The sequence below is a fragment of the Leptodactylus fuscus genome, chromosome 1 (assembly GCF_031893055.1).
Source record: "Leptodactylus fuscus isolate aLepFus1 chromosome 1, aLepFus1.hap2, whole genome shotgun sequence".
NCBI lineage: Eukaryota > Metazoa > Chordata > Amphibia > Anura > Leptodactylidae > Leptodactylus > Leptodactylus fuscus.
In genome coordinates, this window is record NC_134265.1 from 287,108,505 (window position 1) to 287,115,979 (window position 7,475).

A 7,475-nucleotide genomic window follows, 5' to 3' on the forward strand; every position below is an offset into this window, starting at 1 on the left:
TTGTCCCATATTGGCCCCTCCCATAATGACCACTGTACACAGTATAATGTCTCATAGTGGTACCTCCACATAGTATAATGTCCCATAGCAGCCCCCCCTCATACAATATAATGCCCTACAGTGGCCCCTTTCACACTGTATTATGTCCCCTAGTGACCCCCTACGGTGTTCCTTGCAAATATTGCAAACATTTCTGGTTTGGCAGGACACCTGGTTCACCATCCACGAACTATTATTATATTTAGGAGGTTTTTTTAAGACCCCCAAGTATAATGATTGGAAGGCCATGGAGATGATCAAACAAAAAAAAATATTACTGTTAGGATTAGAGCCCAGACCTCTACAGTTATTCTGTAAGGTTGCTGGTCCGTTCCTAACACATGCCAGTTCTAGTGTGTGTCCCCTTTAAGGCTTAATCGTTGTTTCTCTCCCAAATCTATATTTGTGCAATATCCGCTCTTGTACCACTGGCTATTCAGTTCTCTGGATGTTAGCTATCTGGATCTGAATCTCGTGTTTCTTGTGTGTTTGACTTTTTGATCATGCTTTCCGACTTAGTTTCTGCCTGCCAATTCTGTACCTCCGTGTCCTCCTGTTATGACCATCGCTTGCCGTCTAGACCACTCCTCACTGATCCCTATTCTGTACCTCACTGACCGGAATATGACATGCGGAATCCCTGTGTGAACGCAGCCTAAAGAGGCCTGAAGACACCAAGGAGCTATGCCAGAGCCTAGGAGAGGTGAGTAACATTGCCTTTTATGTTTGACCACCTTGCCGGGCCGATCATTATACTCCAAGGTCTGAAGAGACCCCCAAGTATATTTATAGCAGTTTCAGTTTGTATATATTCAGCCTTACCGATACGCACTCCTGCCTACAGCCGCCTCTGCTTCAGTGATGTCCCAGCTCTGTTCAGTGTCAGCAACTTGATATGAAGTGCACAGGGACCTCGGGAGGACTGAAGTGTAAGTGGAGGCGGCTGTGAGCAGGATCGATAAGTAAATAGGGCTCATTATATGCTGGGGCTACTCCAGCTGGTAACAACCTAGTTATAAAAAAAAGAAAACAGAAGCCCCCGCAGTCACCTGACCCCAGGACTGTCTGAACTGAACTGATGCAAAACATTAGCAGCCTTTCACTGGTAAGTTGTGAGGTGGGGTCTTAATGGATAGGAATTGTTATTCTAACCCAACAGTTAGCAAATTTTTTCGTCTGGTGTGCTGATTTTTTAAAAAAAACTCAAAAATGAAGTAGTCAGTATGCCAGGCAATAATTGTAAGGATGTCGACCTCGTACATGAAAGTCATACAACAAAATCCATATCAGCAACCAATTCATTAGTTGACTAAGCTTCCATTTCAGTGTGAGCCGTCTCTGGTAATAGCTTTTGGATGAACATAGGACTCAGAGTGGTCTGCATACCCTGGAGGACGACCTTTACACAGTTCAATCTGTATGTTGAATAAATGCATAAAACCTGTCTAGCCTTGTTGAAATGATTGAATCCCCACTTTGACATGTTCTGCTGCCACATTATACTTTCACACTTACTTCAAGGTATAAAAACAATTGTTGTCCTCTGACTAGGCTACCTAATATTACCACATGACAAAATTGTTCACAGTCTCTGATGTGTTTTTTGCCCTTTCATAGGTTATACATATGGAAAGCATGTGATTAACCTGTGCAAAACATACAGAACACTATATATATATATATATATATATATATATATATATATATATATATATATATAGTAAGCCGATGGCTGGTCAGGTAATGGAGGGGGTGTACATCTCACCCAGACTACTAAGGTGGGTGAGATGAGAAAACTCCAGAAAGAATGTTTCTCAACAGATGACTATTGTCTGCTAAGGGTTATTTCAAAGTTCCAGTTATTGGGCTGGATTTTTAGGAATGACAGGTAGGTTGGTAATGGGACCTGTCATTACACCCCTCTCCAGTCCACACTTTGGGGATGTTCCGGCAGCAACTCAGCTGCAGAGAGTCTGCTCATTAAAGGAGCATAAGAAGCCTGCTCCAGCAGCAGACTGGGGGCAGAGTTTGGCTGGAGAGCCAAAGAAAGAGGTCATATTTATGGAGCTGTGTCCTGAGTGATTCTATTGGCTGTTGATTTCTGTTATTATAGGTGAGGAAACCTATTCTAATGTTTAGTTAGAGCCTAGCCGGGCAGGTATTTATTCTTGTATTGTTTCCTTTTGTTGCTGCACTACCTTTTTGAGTGAAAAATAAACTCTACCTTTGTTTTGGACTAAAGAAACTGGACTTTTATGTCTATGCCACCCCACCTAGCAAACCCAGACCCTGACAAACCCAAACCCAGACCCTTGCGAAAGTATTCGGCCCCCTTGAACGTTTCAACCTTTTGCCACATTTCAGACTTCAAACGTAAAGATATCAAATTTAAATTTTTTTGGGAAGAGTCAACAACAAGTGGAACACAATTGTGAAGTGGAGCGAAATTTATTGGATACTGTAAACTTTTTTTTAACAAATAAACTGAAAAGTGGGGCGTGCAGAATTATTCGGCCCCTTTACTTTCAGTGCAGCAAACTCACTCGGTTCAGTTCAGTGAAGATCTCTAAATGATCCAGTGTTGTCCTAAATGACTGATGATGATAAATAGAATCCACCTACAAAATAGATCTGAATCCCCTACTGAAATCAATGGGGGTGGAAATTCAGATATCATCTGATAGCATTCTAGTATAAAATTAGACCCCCTCTTGGTTTACACAATGGGCCGTGCCCATGTAGCCTAACAGCCGCACTGGCCATTCCACTAAACAGAAATGATTCCTGCACTGCTCATGCTCACTGCTAGGACATCATATTCATGGTTATGTAGCTCTGGTCTAATAAACAGCTATAGGGAAGAAAAAGTGTAACTGAGCGTGCATCCTGAATGAAGATGGACTACAGGACACATCCAGTGGTAATAGTGCTCAAACACTAATAGGACAAGGAGATTTCATTGGGATTTCTTAATGATGTGTACAATGTGTCTTATTACTTTTAATGGATGACAGTATGATAGGTTTAAAGTACTTTTATATGATATATTGTTGTTGTTGTTGGAAATACTCTTTATTGTTTTACACTTAATACACTAAACAACACTAACAGCTAAGATGGCATCACAGGGCACATGAAATCATAGACAACACCTGATATCACAATTGGTCCGGAATCTACAAAATCCTAAATATCAGCCATCTTGTATCAGTTGAGCTTCATAGCTTGAGGAGGACAAGACCAGGTAGGTAGGTCATCATGCAATGCTAATGCCTTGTTCACACATTTTCATGGCCATATTTGCCATAACATATGACTCACGAGAGCGCCTACTTAGGTTCAGCAATAATTGCTTTTATCAATGCAAGTGCTCACTACATATACGGAGCACTCAGTACAGACTTCATTCTTACTTGCTGCACTTAGCTCCTCAGAACCCCCTCCCCCATCCCCCTTTCCTTTCTTGTTTTGGTGCTCGCAGAAATAAGTGCACCATACCAGGGAAGGGGCAGGGTTGGAAGAGTTAAGAGTGGTAAGTGACAATGAAATCTGCACTAAAGAAGATGGACAGCAGTCCAAAATGGTTTTTAAGAGCTTGCTTATTTATTAAATCTGTGATACCATTAAAATCCATATAATTCAATTAGCTGCTTGTCAAAGTGTATAATTCATACAGAGGACTTGAATATGGAAGTCGGTGATGTGACTTGGATATAAAAGCCTTTGAGTATGGAAAATACAATATGATGTGACTCCGATATATACACCTTTGATTATTTAGAATACAATATAATAACGCAATATTTCGGTTTTATAGTGCCCTTCATCAGGCCACATTACAAAGTCAAAATAAAAAATGGCGTTGGGTCCAAAGGAGCCCAAACTGGATGTAACAAAAAAGTGTGGAGCGCTGGTGACTCTGTAGCTTCACACGTTTGTCTTGCATCTACTTTGAGCCAATCTCTTTTTTAACTTTACAATATGATGAAGCCTGATGAAGGGCACTATAAGCCTGATACGTTGTGTTATTATATTGTATCCGAAATAATCTAAGTCACATCACAGACTTCCACATTCAAGGCCTCTGATTATATGAATTATACACTTTGACAAGCGGCTAATTAAATGATATGGATTCTAATGGTATCACAGATTTAATAAATAAGCAAGCTCTTGCCTGTCCATCTTCTTTTCTGCTACATACATTCTGGAGAAGTCCAGCCAGTCCTCATAGGTTATGAGAGTAAGGGGGACTCTTCATAAACAATGAAATCTGTGCTGACTGATCAAAGCACGGTATAGCAGGGGGTGGGGAGAAGCATAAGGGGGCATCGTTATGGGGCATATAGGGAGCATTGTACTTTATGGGGGCTTTTTTTTTAATAGGCAGTGGAGATTTTGTAAGAGGCAACGTAACGATCATGCCCTGAGTGGTACAGGGCCCACTGAAGTTAGCTGGGGCCCTGCAGCACTGGGATAGCTTGCTTCCCCGATTGCAATATATATTGTTAATGGAAAGAGCCCCAAAGAATATGTTAGTAGCCATTGGAGTACCAGGAGACATGAGTATAAGTATTTGTCATATTAAATCACTTCCCCTGGGCTGGCTACTATTAGAAAGGGCCCAGGGAAGGCACGGACCTTTCAAAGGATTATATATCCAAGTCATCTCATATTGCGTTCTCTATAATCAAAGGCGTATATATTATCTGGGGCGTGTGACCTCAGTCTCAGACAGAAGAGGACGCTGAAGACAGCCGGATGGAGCGAGGAAGTGTTTGTTATTTTACATCACCACCCCTGGGCATCTGATTATTACACTCAGGGGTCTAAGGCAATCCCAATGTGTAATAATAGCATTAAAACTAGGTGGAGTGCCTAACCACACAATTATTTGTCAAATTTTGTGGGTTTCGACTGAAGTGGCTTAAATGTGACTCTTGGGAGCATTTTATACTGTATGGGGCCACTGTGGGGAGCCTATTATACAGTGTGGGGCCAGTGTGGAGCATATTCTACTGTGAGGGGGCCACTGTAGAGCATATTATACTGTTAGACCCTGCTGATCAGATGTTTACCAGAACACGCAGTTCTTAGTATTGTTTCCATGCTGGGTGCTGTGCTGTTCACTCACTCCCCACTTCTTAATAACCACAGTTGTGGGTACTATAGTTGTACTGGTCATGTTAATGTTAACAATTCCAGGAGCTATGCTGCCTGCAATGCCATACATAGCGTAGAGATGGTCTTAGGTAGTGCAGTGGTGCACATTGTATGGTGGGTGAGCAGCATGGCATTATCACCTGTAGCCGCACTGTGTCAGTACAGCTGATCTGCAGGAGTCCTGACAGTGAGCCCCTAGAAACAATTCCACTGCTGGGCCCTAGACATCCCACACTGGATGATTATTTGGGTACACTGTACTGTATGGGCTTTATATGGAGGAATTAAGTGGCCACTGTACTGTAAGGGAAATTATGGCCATTATATGGGAGCTTTCTACTGTAGGATGGCATTTTATGGGGGCTCTGTACTGTATGGTGGAATAAGAATTCAATATATGGAGGCTTTGTACTGTATGGGGCATTTTATGGGACACTGTGCTATATGGGGACAGTTAGGGATATAAGTGGGGGAACTGTACTGAATGGAGGACTTCAGACTATTGGGGTATAAGGGGGACATTATACTGCATGGGGGCATAAGGGAACCATTATACTGCATGGGGGCATAAAGGGGTCATTCTACTGTGTGGGGACGTAAGGGAGTCATTATACTATATGGAACATAATATGGAGGCCTTTATACTGTGTGAGGACATAAGAGGGCCATTATGTATAGGGGCATGTCAATTATGGCTATAGATCTCACTCATGATCTCACTCATGTTCAAAATGAACCTGCAGAATAAACAGGTGACTACAGTAGGAATGGTAAATGTGGCTGGTGTAAAACAGAGAAGACTAAAGTTAGTAAAATGGTCAGAGTGGGGTGCAAAATAAACAGGCGGCTGGAGTGAGCTGCAGTCAGGAATAATGATGTAGCTGCTGAACTTTTAAATCTCAGTGGTTAAATGGGGCATTTAGCATGCTCACCTCTCCCCCTAGTGATAAACCCCACCAATTGTTAGAAAAGTGGCAAATGCAGTATAAAATTAAATCATAAAATCACATATTTTTGCATTAAATTTTGTCATATTTCTGGTGCACAACCTTTTGTTAAAGAGGACGTTTCATGTCTTTGGGCACATGAGGTTTTATACACCACTAGAAAGTCAAGAATGCGCTGAATTCAGCAGACTGTCGGCTTTCCCGTTATGCGCTCCGGGAGAAGAGATATCTGTGCATTTACCGATAGCTCTTCACTGTCAGAAGGGCGTTTCTGACAGTCTAGCTGGGACGCCCCTCCTGACAGTCTATCCGTAGTGCTATACTGTCAGAGGGGGCGTTCCTTACCACCCAGCCATGACGCTGAGCAGTGAGGAACGCCCACCCCAGTACTAGTCTACAGACGAGTACAGTCAGAAGGGGGGCATTCCTCACTGCTCAGCATCATGACTGGGCAGTAAAGAACACCCCCTCTAACAGTATAGTGCTACAGAGAGTACTGTCAGGAGGGGTGTTCCCAGCTAGACTGTCAGGACGCCCTTCTGACAGTGAAGAGATATCAGTAAATGCACCGATCGCTCTTCTCCCGGAGTGTATAACGGGAAAGCCGACAGTATGCTAAATTCAGTGCACTGTCAGCTTTCTAGCAGTATATAAAACCAGATGTGCCTGAGGACATGAAAGATTCTTTTTAAAGGGGTTTTCCAGGACTTTTATATTGATGCCTGACACTCAGGACCTCTGTTTATCAGCTGTTAGATCAGGGTTAGGCAACCTTTGGCATTCCAGCTGTTGTATAACTACAATTCCCAGCATGCATACTTGCTCTACTGTTCTTGGAACTTCCATGGAAGTGAATGGAGCATGTTGGAAGTTGTAGATCACAGCAGCTGGAGAGACGAAAGTTGCTGCTCCCTGTGTTAGACACACTCAAGAACTGCAGCATCTTCACTATGTTCATGATGTCACCTTCATCAGTCACATGGTGCAGGAGCCCCAGTGCTCGCCTGACCAGTGCTCGCCTACCCAGCTGATCGGTGGGGGTCCTGGATATTGGTCCCCTACCAATCGCATTATGACGACTTATAATTTGATGACCTATCCTTAGGGTAAGTCCTGGAAAAACCCTTTAATACTATCTTAACAAACAGCTGTTAATGTGTTGATTTTGGCAGGTCGACTATATGCATAATATATACAGTCGTGGCCAAAAGTTTTGAGATTGACAAACTTTGTTTTTAAGAAAGATCTTTTAGTCAGACGTTTCTATGATATACTGAAGAAACATTCTAAGCATTTCAATTCATTTTAAACTATTACTGTTAAACA